This window comes from Camellia sinensis, chromosome 2 (assembly GCF_055761805.1).
Source record: "Camellia sinensis isolate YWXY chromosome 2, ASM5576180v1, whole genome shotgun sequence".
Classification (NCBI taxonomy): domain Eukaryota; kingdom Viridiplantae; phylum Streptophyta; class Magnoliopsida; order Ericales; family Theaceae; genus Camellia; species Camellia sinensis.
The window spans coordinates 214,556,441-214,570,963 of record NC_138962.1 but is presented as its reverse complement, the minus strand read 5'-3'; positions in this window follow the sequence as shown (position 1 = coordinate 214,570,963).

Sequence of the window (14,523 nt, the reverse complement as noted above, 5' to 3'; positions counted from 1 at the left end):
AAAATAGATCTATGATGGCGCCCACTGGCTCAATATTATCCTCTAATTTAATGAATAGATATACCTCTTTTTTTTTACCCCATTGACAGCCCAAAAAAGTGCCGGCCACCACGGGTTCCACATGTCACGTCTTTGTAAGGTAATATTGTGTAAATTAGTATTTTTATATTTTTAATTGGTGAATAATGATAATTTTTTAATTTTTTTGGTAATTTTTTGATTTTTTGGATTTTTCATAGTTCCAAACTTGGCCTTAGCTCATATAAAAAAGTTGTGTTCAGATCGGTTTGGCTAGTGGCTATTTTAAGGTCTTGTTTGGCAACAGACCGATTTAGTTAAAAAGTCAAAAAGTTACTAAAAAAAGTCAAAAAGTCAACAACTCATACCAAAAGTCAAAGATTCTCTTTTCTCTTTACTTTTTTCACATCTTTTTGTAAAAAGTCAAAAAGTCATCCCAAACATACAGTACTTTTTTTTAGCTCATATTTTAGCCAAATAGCTAAAAAGTTACTAAATTAGTCTGTTTCCAAACGAGACCTAACTAAAGATTATTATCTTAAGGTCTCGTTTGGGAATAGATTATTTTTATAATTTTTAAATTTTTTACGAAAAATATACAGAAAAGTAAAAAGAGTGATGTGACAATTTATAATGACTTTTTGATTAAAATATGTAATCCCCAAACGATTAGTTAAACTTTTTAACTTTTTATGAAATATGTATAAAAGAATAAATAGAAGAATTGACTTTTTATAGTATTTTATTTTTTATTTTTTATTTTTTTTTTTTTTTTTGACTATTTTACTCTATTGTTAACTATCTTAAAAAAATAAAAAAAATCATTAAAAAAAAATCAAAATTTTCATCTCACTCAGCCTCCGTTTGGGAAGTGGGTTGGCTTTTTGGCTTTTTTGACTATTTTAACCTGGGCTTAAAAGCTTGGTTTGGGAAGGGTTTTTTGGCTTTTTAGCTTTTTTGAGTTTTTTGTGAGAGAAGAATGTAATGATTATGGGTTGGATGTGATGTTTTGTTTGTTATGACTAAAATAACCTATTTTATTTTTTGTGACTAAAATAGCCAAAAAAATCCAAACCATGGCTTCCCAAACGAAGCCTCACTCTGCAAAGCTAAAGATGCATCACCACACACACTACTTATTGTACATTTTTTAAAATTAAAAAGTTATTATCAAATATGTTTAGGGGCCTTTTGGTAACATAATAAAAAGTTAATTTTTTGATTTTTTTAAGTTATATTATCCCTTTACTTTTTTTATGCAAAAACTTCAAAAGTTTATTTTTTACCAATTTTCTAAAGCACTACTTAATTTTTTTAGCTCATATTTTAATTAAAAAGTCACTTCTCCAATAAATCAAAATGATAATATTACAACTAAACTTAAAATATAAAAATTTAATTGTCACAATTAAAAATAAAATGATCAAAGTGATATTACAGTTAAAATACAGATGCGCTAAGTAAAATTAACCTTACATTAAAGAGTAAATTATGAAAATAATCTCTATAATTTAAACGATGTATCAATTTGGTCCTTATTATTTTAATTTGATCGATTTTGTTCCTTAATTTAATGAATTGTGTCATATTGGTCCAATAAATAACGGTTGTTAGGTTTGGTAGGCGGAAAGTCGTCACGTGTTCGATTGATGTGTCAATTTGGTCCTTATAATTTACACGACGTGACTGATGTGTCAATTTAGTTCTTATAATTTACACGATGTGTTAATTTGGTCTCTGTTTTAATTTGCTCAATTTTGACAGGAACTAAATTGACACATCGTGTAAACTATAATGACCAAATTGACACATCGTTTAATTTTTCGTCTACTAAACCTAACGACCGTTATTTATTGGATTAATATAGCATAATCTATTAAATAAAGTGACAAAATTAAATAAATTAAAACAATAAAGATCAAATTGACATATTTATACAATTTACCCTAAATTAAAACTTACCAATCCTGTAGCCAAAAAAAAATACTATTTAACAATTTTTCTCAAAATTTATGTGATCCAAATTTATCTGTTAAACATGACATGTGATGAGAATTCCTATCTTTTAGAAATTGACTAGTAAACGCCCACGTGTACTCTAAACAAATTTTCTCATGAATGTTACTGTTAGCGATTGAATAGCAAGTGCCTAGACAAGCCCTGCAAGAATAATAGTCTCTAGATAAACCTGCAAATCAGACAATTTCCAATGAGCTACTTATAATTTTTTTAGTTTTATTTTGGAAGTATGCGTATCATATATAGTTTGGAAAGTTAGTTTTGGTGGGTTAGGGGTTAAAATAGTCATAAAAAAATAAAATAGACTATTTTAATTACAAAAAATAAAACATCAAATTCAACCCATAATTATTACACTTCTCTCTCACAAAAAAATTCAAAAAAGTCAAAAAATCCTTCTCAAATCAGGCTTTTTAACCTCAGGCTAAAATAGTTAAAAAGCCAACTCATTTCTCAAACGAAGTCTAGTATAAGGAAAATGTTTGAGACTTTTTTTGGGGAGATTTTCATCACTTTCATAGTGATGTGAACTAATAATATGTTTATATTAGTTTATTTTATTTTCTCTTTCTTACTTGGACCAATTACAAGTGAATGGGGTTGTGAGAGTGATGTTTTGGCGGGCCTGAATCATTATTGTATTGTATAATTTGTATTTATAATTTATTAAGAAAAGTATTTTAAATAAATTTAAAAATAATTATTATTTAAAAATTAAAGAATATGTGTTTTTAATTTCTGTTTTTTCGTTATCAATTTATGTCCTGCTAATGAGAGCCCAACCCTAAAATCTGTCAATAACAATCATAAATGTCAAAAAAATTATAATTTGAATATATTTTTCCCACATTTCAAAATGCTTCTACGTATTTTGAAATTTTTTTTTACACGTTCCAACACTAACAACACCATTAAGGGCTATTTTTAACATTATTTTGTTTATTTTAAACTAACAATAGGTAGCACCAAATAGATACATAACCCGTGGGAATGCATGAAAACAATATTCTCCTGTACAACCGGATAAGGGCATGTACCAAGGATCTTTCATTCATTCAAATTGTTCATATTGTAAGATTTATCAAGTAAGTAATTCTTATAAAAAAATCAAATTAATTAGACATTTATAATTATATAATAAAATTATATTTATTTATTTTTTAAATAAACAATTAATATAATTTTAATATTTTTTAAAAAATAATTAAGACTTGATCATAAAATCACGAATATCTGATTAATTTAATTTTTTTTTATGAATATAATGCTCAACAAACTATATAATATGAACAATTTAAATTATCAAAATAATTTTAAAAAAAAACTAGAGATGTCACGGCACAACAGCAATCCCAATCCTATGGAGCCAACTTCAAGTAAAATATGAGTAAAAAAATCGTTCATCAACACAATCAAATTAATATCTCTAATTATATAATAAGATTACATTTATTTTAAAAAAATTAAATAGTTAAAATAATTTTGATAATTTTTTTAAAATAATTAAAATCTAATTATAAAATTATAAATATTCAATTATTTTAATTTTTTTTATGAATAATATGTTTTTATTGTATAAAAATCTTTGATCAAACGTTGTCCACAATGATGAATAAGAATGACAACAGGCCGGGCCGAGGGCCGGGGATTACGCTCCCTATCCCCGATCCCCGATGGTACAAAATTCTCCGTTCCCCCCCCCGATCCCTAGCAGGGAACCCATCACTGCCCCGTCCCCGCCCCCTCCCCCTCCCCCCTTAATGGGGATTGGGTTTTTCCGACCCCGAAAAATCCCTAACCCCCCCTTTTTTTTTTTTTAGATTTTGCATATCCCATTTTATTTCCTTTTTTTTTTTTGAGGTAAATAAAAATAATATATATAAAAGCATAATGTGTCTAAACATAATATTAGTTAAGTTAACTTTTAAAATCAGTGGGTATCTCTCAAAGATATTTCATGAGTCCATACCCTCAAAATAATCCATGCAACATAATATCTCAAATCTCTAACCCCAAAAATAAAAAATAAAAAATTAGTACCATTAGTCTATTACTACCACATTCACTCAATACAACAAATTTTTTTTTTTTTCAATTTTAGTAAATTTATTATCTTCTCAAAACCCAAAACAACCAGAATACATAAATCAGTACATTTTTTTGCATAGGCATCAATACGTAGATCATGGACTACTCAAATGTACATAGATCAATACATAAATCATGGAGAGCTTAAAATAAATAGATCAATACATAGATCACGGACTACTCAAACAACCAGTACAATTTTTTAAAAATTTTAGTAAATTTATTATCTTCTCTCAAAATATATAGATCTGAGAGAAAAAGAGAGAGAAGCACATACCACTGGGAGAGCTAGTAAGAGAGAAGGGAGACATCGGTGAGATAGAGGCAAGTCACCGTAACCATAAGAGAGAGGGAGAGCCGGTGCGGGAAAAGGAAGATGCCGGTGAGGGAGGAACGAACGACGACGGCGACCAAACACAGAGGAGAGAAGAAAGAGAATGCGATGTGAACCCGTGAACCTAAATCTCTCAAATGAGTCAATAAGCCCGAGAGAGAGAGAGAGAGAGACACACACACACACACACATACACATATATATATAGGAGTATAGTAGTAATTTTAGTTTGGGACAAAACGGAGACGGGGCGGAGGCACCTATCATCACCCCCGACTTAAAAATTGTCAGAGATTCATTTTCTAATACCATTCTTGGCTCATCAGAGATATTTTTCGGAGAAAATCCATTCTAATCGAGATTAGGAGATGGAATCCCATCGGATATTTTTCGGAGAAAATCCATTCTAATCGGGATTAGAAGGTGAAATCCCATCGAATTAGGTTTAAATTGCCATCTCTTATGATGAAGAAAAACAAAGCAAGACTTTAGTTAAGTGGTCCCAACTTACCAAGGAATATTCTCTAGACCACATTTGATTCTCCATATCTCTTTATATATAAAACTTGTTGCTTAAGCGTTACTTGGATATATATAATTAACAACAATTCTGCTACAGACCCCAGTGGGGGTCGTACCCCCAGTGAGGTGGCGAGCCCCCACTGACTGAAACTTACAAAAAAAAAAAAAAAAAAAAACAAATTTTTTTTTACCCAATCACGGAGCGCCACCTCACTGGGGGTCGACCCCCAGTGGGGGTCAAAGCATTTTTCAATTAACAAAAATGTTAATCACTCTGACTAATAACAAATAATTGAACTAAAGAAGTGAATGGACTTGTTCAAAGTATATAAATCACTTGTTATTAATAAAGTAAAAAAGGACAGAATTCTCATAATTTGAGTTTTACCTCGGTGCCGTTTGGTGACACTTATGTTTTTAATTTTTTGTTTATATTTACAAAAATTTTAAAAATTCAAATAAAAACTTGTTTAGTAAAATTTTTGATTTATAAATCAGTGGTCTCAGTTTATAAATTTGGCCAAAAAATGAAAACACAAAAAATATGTTTCCGTTTTGAGTTTTCATTTTTTTTTTTTACCACCCAACACTAGACACCACTCGACACCATTTTCCACCACCGTCTTCCACCACCACCAGCCACCCCCCACCACCACCTGCCACCACCCACTCGCTACCACCACCACCACCACCACCACCACCCACTACCCACCTGCCATCCACCTACCACCCGCCACTACCATCCACCGCCCGCCACTACCACCACCACCCGCCACCTACTTGCCATCACCACTCACTACCCACTTGCCACCACCAACCACCCACCACCACCTGTCACCCACCCGCCACCACTCGCCACCACCACCACCACCCACCCACTACTTACCTACCACCACCCACTCGCTACTACCAACCACCCGCTATCGTTACCCACCCACCCATCCACCACCACCACCACCACCACCCGCCACCACCCACTACCACCTGTCATCCGCCATCCGCCACCCATCCACCCACCACCACCAGCCACCACCCACTCACCGCCGCCGCCACCACCACCACCGCCACCACCCACTACCCACCTGTCATCCACTCGCCACTACCATCCACCGCTCGCCGCCACTACCACTCGCCACCTACTTGACACCACCACTCACCAGCCACCTACCACCAGCCACCCACCACCACCAGCCACCTGCCACTCACCCGCCACCACCCACCACCACCACCACCATTACCCACCACCCACCCGCCACCTACCCACCACCACCCACTCGCTACCACCTACCACCCGCTATCGTCACCCACCGACCCGCCACCACCACCACCCACCACCACCCACTACCACCCGCCGTCCGCTACCCACCACTCGCCACCACCACCCACTTGCTACCACCCGCCACTGTCACCCACCCACCCACCATCACCACCCGCCACCACCTGTTATCCGTCACTCACTTGCCACCTCCACCACCACCCGCCATCGCCATCACCACCCACTCGCTACCACCCCCACCTGCTACCGTCACCTACCCACCCACCCACCACCCGCCATCCGCCACCCACCTGCCACCACCACCCGCCATCCGCCACCACCACCACCCACCATCCGCCACCGCCACCACCATCCACTCGCTACCACCCACCACTCGCCACCGTCACCCACCCGCCCACCTGTCACCACCCATCACCACCAGCTACCCACCACCCACCGTCACCACTTTCCACCACAGTCTTTCGTCGCCACTTGCCACCACTTGCCATTTCTCACTATTTTTAAATTTTTTTAAACATTTTATCAATTACCAAACGTGTTTGTAGTTTATGTTTTTCTAAAAATAAACAAAAAATAAACAAAAACCAGTTTATAAAATTTTTATAAATATAAACTGAAAACGTAAACGTTACCAAACACACCCGTTGTATTTTAAGTTTTGAGTTTTTTATATGAGTTTTGAAAAAAAAAAAAATTTGTTTAGTTATGAGTTTTGAAAAGAGTTTTGAGTTTTGAAATCTATTTTGAAATTGTTTTGGATTTATTTTTTTAAATATTTAAAAATTTTCTTATTTTTATTTTTTTAGGATTAATATTTTTTATTATAAATATTTACATATATATGTACGCTGTATTTAGTGGGCTATTTTCTTTTAAATATTTTTTAAAATGTTTTAAAAAATTTAAAAAAATATTTTTATTTTAAATATTTTTATTTTATTTTTATTTTTAATTTTTTTTAAAATGTTATTTAAATTAAAAAAATTAGATCGCACATATATATTTATATCATAATGAATTATTTGGCCTATACTTAAAATAATAATAATTTTTTTTACGAAAATTAAAAAATTAAAAAATAATTTTTCTTCAAAAATAAAATTAAAAATAATAATTTTGAAGAACAAAATAAAAAAATAAAAGATTTTGAAAAAATTAAAAAAAAATAGAGTTTAGTTATAAGTATTGAAAAGAATTATAGAATTGTGTTTTAAAAATTTTATTTCATGATAAATTTTAAGAAAAATGCATGAGATTCCATTGGGGTGCTGGAAGTCTCTTGTGATTGGTTCAAAAAAAAAAATTTATTTTTTTTCATTTTTTTTGCTTTCAGCCAATGGTCTACCTCATGTGGCACTGGGGTCACTGGGAATCTCTCCACTAGGGTCCCAGCAAAGTCCAAATTTTAAAAAGGGTTTTGAATTTTTTTTATCCACGCGATGATTCTAAATTTTAACTAAACAGTACCATAGCAGTTTTAATATGAGACTTTATAGTTAAGTAGGCCCAACTTGCCAAGGAATATTCGGTTGCCCACATTTGATCCCCTATCTCTCTTTATAAGAAAATATTGTAGGGCCTAAATTTTTTTAAATTATGCTAGGGATTGTAAATATTTTACCAAACCTTTCATATGTGTGAGTTTGTGAGTCTTGTGAAAGGTTTGGTAAAATATTTAGTAGAATATTTAGGATACATAACATTTTTCAAATTTTTCACCAAATAAATGAGCCCATGTTTCACATGGGTGGGGTTCAAACTTTTAAGACTCCACAGCCGTAAAACATTTAGTTATTCATTTGGTAAAAAATTTGATATCTCAAATTTGATATATATAATTAATAAAAATGTTAATCACTCTAACTGATAACAAAATTGAACTAATAAGTGAACGGACTTTTTCAAAGAATTTAAATTACTTGTTATTATCAATAAAATAAAAAAGGACAGAATTCTCACCAATTCATTAATGTGGTTTTGGACGGATTAGTCCGGTTAGTGTGTTAAGAAAGATGGTTAAGTCTGGATTGGCAAATTTCACAAACGGTCCAGTCCGGGGGTTGGGGTCGAATACTTGGGGTGCTCGTTTTGGGAATTTCATGACCCTCAAATGATTTTGATCAATCATGTATATATTTTTTTTTTGTTTTTTTTGGGGGAGAGGGGGTTTCTATCCTCTGATACGTGTGCGTGGAATTGAAGGGGTGAGATTTTTTTTTTGTAACAATGCTAGGTGGTCCGAAAATTTATAATTCAAATAGCTTGAAACACTTAAAACGACGTCGTTTTAACACATTTGAACTATTCGAGTTACACAAACTTAAGCCACAAAACATTTTTCTTTTTTATGGGGGTGAGTTTTGGGGGTGCCGACAGACACGCCGGTCATTTTGGTGCTAACTGCTAAGTGCACTTGGCTGTTAAAAAAAAAAAATGGCTGTTAAAAACAAAAGAATACAAAACAAGTAATACATTGTGAGTCCTTTTTAGGATTTAAATAATACCTTTGGATAAATTAATAAATCCATTTATTGAGATTTTGTTTAAAATATAAATTATTTTTTAGGCAATTTTTAAGTGTGCAAGTGCTTATCATATGTACTCGCGTAAATTTTTACAAATATACGTAAATTAACTCATAAAAATTAGATGAATCACTATTTACATATATTTGCAAGAATTACGCGATTTTATAAGGTAACTTATATATATTTGTGAAAATTTATGCAAAGGCATTTAATATGCACCTTGCACACCCAAACATTTCCTTTTATTTCTTATAGTTCTATAAATTATAAATATCCCATTTTGACAAAAAAAATATATTTAACAAAATTAACAGAAAAAAGTAAATCTCTAAATTAAATTTTTATAAAACAATAAAATTTTTAATTGAAATATATTTTTGAAATAATTAAAATTATTAATTGATTTAATAATTTATTAATAAAAAATGTCATTTGTTATGCGATTAAAAAATTAAAAAGGCAAGATATATAATTTTCACAACCATAAGCAACAATTTGTATTTTAAGTAAATCTCAAATAATGTATTTATAATTTACTCCAATGTTTTGTCTGTAAAAACAAACAAAAATTTTAAAAAGTAAATTTTTACAAAATTTGAGTTCAACAATATTTTTATTTGTATTAAAATCACTTCTCTGTAAAAATAAATTTTAAAAGCAAACCAATGTTAAAACAAAAACACAGAAACAAATGACACTTCAATTATACAATCACACCCGTTGGTGTTTATGTCACATAATTTTATTTCTTAAAATATCATAGAACATAATAATTGATAAATTATACCTCTTGTGGTAGTGAAAATTATATATCTCACCCCTTTAATTTTTATTTTTTTTTGAGAACAACCCCTTTAATTTTTTAATTGCATAACAAATGACATTTTTTTATTAATAAATTATTAAATCAATAAACAATTTTAATGATTTTATAAATATATTTAAATTAATAATTTTTATAATTTTATTGTTATATAAGAAACTAATCAAGAATTTCACCTTTTCTTTTTATTAATTTTGTTAAATTTATTTTTTTTGTAAATGGGCTATTTATAATTTATATAACCATAGGAAATAATTCATATTCTAAACAAATCTATCATTTCAAATCCTGAAAAAAGACTCACAATGGATTTATTTGTTTTGTATTTTTTTTTTTAACAACCAAGTGAACTTAACTAGTACTCACGTGGCAATCGTTGTCGTCGCTGATGGCGGCCTTGACCGTTGATCTTTGGGGTACAATGCTTTGAGTTTCTTCCAAACAATAAATAAATAAATAATAAATTAAAATTAAATAATATACAAGTTTCTCTCTCTCTCTCTCTCTCTATATATATATATACATTCTAATATTTTGTTAGTAATTAAAATTGTATTTTGATCATGGATTTAAAAAGAGAAAAAAAATTATATTTGATTCGTATTTGTTATATATTTTGTCCGCCTCTTTTTAAGTCCTTACCTAAAATTCATATCCAAATACAATGTAAATAATTTTTTTTTGAAAAATATTACTATATACACTCCAATTATAATAAAATTATAAATTTTGTGATGTGATATGTCATTTTGTGATAAAAATTACCAAATAGCGTGTACTCTACAGTAAATATTATAAACTATTGTAATTTTGTTATGAACGTTCTGATTATGTTATTAATGTTGTTGTATAGAAAAATGATTTATAAATAAAAAATTTATGCATAATGTCTTATAATAATGATTTGATAGTGACATTTTAAAAATTGTGAGTTGCTTTAATGGGACTTTTGTTTGAAATGAATGAAAATACATATGTTACCTAATTCGGTATCGATTTTCTATTTGTATATTATCACTCTGTTATATAAAATATTACAAACTCTTTGCGGTGATAAATATTACAAATTATTTTGGTGAACAAAGATTAAAACATGTGATATTTATTATAGAATATCATAATTATGTTGATAGGATGCATGCAAATTACAATATATTATAGTTGCTCTGAAGAAAAAAAAAAATTCAAAATTTGTTGTAAACTTCTAGGAAAATTACAAAAAAAATTTCTTGAGCGACAAGAATTAGCCGATTGAAACATGATTGGTTGGAAAATTAATTAATTATAATTTAATATTAGTTTCAACCATTATCTTTTGCCAATGCTTCTTACTAAATTGGACCAATTCAAAGATTCTTATGTATGTTAGTAAATCTGAATTAACAATTGCTCAATTGAAATGATCCAATTCAATACCGCGTTTGGATGCATGAATTTCCAGGGTTAATTACACCCAGACCCCTTAATTCTTAATGAATATGACTATATTCTCCTTACCTATGAACTTGTATATTTTGATAAATTTAACTATAAAATATATTACTCTCATCACTTTTTACACTTCTCTGAAAGGATTAAATTATGAATAAAAAAAATAAAAAGGTTAATTTTATAAAATAATAAAAAAAAAGTGTTTATTTATGAAAAAAATAGCTAAAATAAAAATACTAAAAAACATAATTTCAAAATCAAACCAAACAAAGTGTTTACGACCCCGCTACGTAGCTCGAAATTCTTTGGCACGAATTTGGCTCGACACCAAAACGACGTCGTTTTGGTGTCGTTTTTTTTTTTTTCCCTGTGTTGTTTGCAGAGAAGGAGAGCGGAGAAAAAGAAGAAAAGGAAGAAGAAAAAGAAGGGAGAAGAAGAAGAGTGGAGAAGAAGATCGAGAGGAGGAGGAAGGAAGGAGGGGAGGGGGCCATAAAAATCGGGCTGGAGGAGGAGGCGGGGCTGCGCCGGGCTAGCTGCTGCGACGAACTGGACAGGAGGGGGTTGCGACTGCGACTGCGACGATCAACGAGGCGGTGGTGCGACGATCGGCGAGGAGGTGAGGAGGTGGTACTGCGACGACGGCGGCGAGGCGACTGCGACGGTGGTGGTGCTCCCTCCTCCTCTTTCTCTTCTCCTCTCTTCTTCCTCTCTTCTCTCCCTCTTTCTCCTCTTCTCTTCCCTCTGTTTGTGCAGAGCTCCTTTGCTTGAAAAGGGAAAAAAAAATTCGAGCCGTTTCGAGCCGTAGAGTTTCGAGCTCTGGATCATTTTCGAAGTGTTTATTTATGTTTGGTTTGGTTTTTATAATTAATTTTCTTGAAAAAAAAACTATAAACTAATTTAGTGAAAAAATAAGAAATGAAAGGCATTTATCATTTTCATAATATTTTACATTTTTTAGAGTGAAAAATAACTTTTTACTGTTTATTTTTGTCAAAAAATATTTTAATATTTCAAAAGAAATTTAAAAATTGATTATGGAATTGAAACCAAACAATTTTTTTTCTTTGTGTCTTGACTTCTTTTTCTTAAAGCATTTTTCTAAATGGGAATGGCATCTCTTCATATCCTTTCATATTTTATTTTATGGCCCCATGTCGAGTCTATGAGATGATTTGAATCATTCTTTTGGTAGGTCTAAGAGAAAAGATAAATTATGCAAAAAAATAGTTTTATCAGACATCATTAAATACATAAATAAATTATATTTAGTTTCTTTAAAAATGATAGCAATTACGAGTTTAAACTTAAATCATTAATTTTATAAAATAAAATGTAATTTATTCATCAATTCATCGATATCGAATGAATCTAATATTTTGCATAGATAGTTTTCACTGCAAGATTTACGAGATGAATGGTTATGATCATCACTATGACCTAAAATAAAGCTCTCAAAATGAAATATAACAACGTGAGGGCAAAATCTCATATGAACTGACATCAATAAATTGTTTACACATAGGAGATTTCAAATATGAGAACTTGGAACGAATACAATCTAGACCTTAAGTCTTAACCACTAACATATTGTTTGGGAAGTGGGTTTGGGCTAAAATAGTCACAAAAAATAAAATAGGTTTTTTACTCCTAATAAGACAAAGCATCACATCCAACCCATAATCGTATAAATTAACAACTTTTAATCAGTAAGCAAAACTCACAAAAAAGTCAAAAAAAACAAAACTCATTCTCAAACCAGACTTTTTAACCCTAGACTAAAATAATTAAAAAAATTAAAAAGTTAAAAAAACCAACCCACTTCTCAAACCAAGCCTAAGTTAACTCTTTGGTGTCACGAGATGTAATTTTGAGAATTCCATGAAGCAATTAATATTTTAAAAAAATCTTAGAAATTGTTTTTATAACTTACTTTCTAATTTTTTATATAATTTTTTAAACATTTTAATTAAAATATCATCTTTCTAAACAAGCGGGAGAGGAGCTATTTCCTAACCAAATAAGTTAATAAATAAGACTGATCCCACCTACTTAATGCTGGTACCGAAATCGTATCACTGAGATTAGATTAGATGACATTTCCGAAGCTGTCAAAACAAAACAAAAAAAAATTAAATGATTCTTTGAGATGATCTAAATAAGTGTATTTTTGAATTTTTTATGAAAAAATATACAGAAAAATAGAGAGATGATGTGATAAAAAAAGATTAAAAAATAAAAAATATGTACTTATTAGTACACCCCAAACAAGGCTTAGTTAATTAAAAATCATTAAATTCCAAAAAATACATCAATCATTTGTCGAAGGTTATGTCAGCCACGAGATATGTTTATAGTAATGTAATGTATAGTCTGGTAAACCATAGTCTTAGAAATGAATAATTTATCTAGTTGTTTTCATTCGGTCATCATAAATAAATAAATCGTAATCAAATGATGTAAACAAAATGGTTAATAACAAAGTAAAAGACAATTTCACAAGAATTGTTTTGATGTTAGGACTGTAAATTAGTAGAATCAAACAAAGTAATTGGTTAAAAATTTAAAGTGTTTAAGCTTTATTTATTTTTTTAAATTTTGTTGTCTATTTAAAGTTAAATTTAATTGTGTAAAACTTGAGTAGTTGGTTTTTATATGGTTATAGATACTTTATTTGCAACCGTTAAAAAAAATAATTTTTTCTTTTTAATTTTTTATACATTTTTTTTATAAAATGATAAAAAGTCAATTAAAATAGTTACTTTTCAAAATAATCCTTAGTCTTTAGCTATTTTTTCAAAATTTGTTCAATTTTATTTTGGTTTGATTTTTAGTGAATTTCCCCAAATTTGTTCAATTTTTTTTTGGTTTGATTTTTAGTGAATCCCCCCCCCCCTGTTTTAGTCATTTTTTTAAAACTTTCTAAATGCACCTAGTCTAGATGTTTCTGAAAGTTCAAAAAAATTGAATAAATATGAAAAAAAATTATAATCTATAGCGATTTAAAATTTTAAATAAATAAGTTCCCTAATGACCAAACTGGTTAAAATTTTAATTTTATTTCATTTTGTTTTTAGTATACCCTAGCAAGTCAAGCTCAAATCTAAACAATTTTTAAAATGTGTTCAAATTAAATTAATAAGCTTTGCACAAGATTAGGTTGTTATGTTGTATTTAAACCTTGGACTTGGAGAGTGATTTGCAGTGGAATAAAAATGCAAAAAATATATATATATATATATATTATATTTTGTTAACATTTTTTTTTAAATTTTTAATTTTTTGCACAAAATAAGGTGGTAGCAAATTAGTAATTAGATTGCAAAAAGGTTAATTACACCACGATCCTCTCAATTATTAAATAATATCATTTTATCCCTTTATTTACGATCCTCTCAATCACTTTTTTCAAAACTCTTTCTCAAAATAATTTTTCAAAACATCTTTTGAAAAAAAATCAAACCAAACAAATTTTCGTACTTTTTAT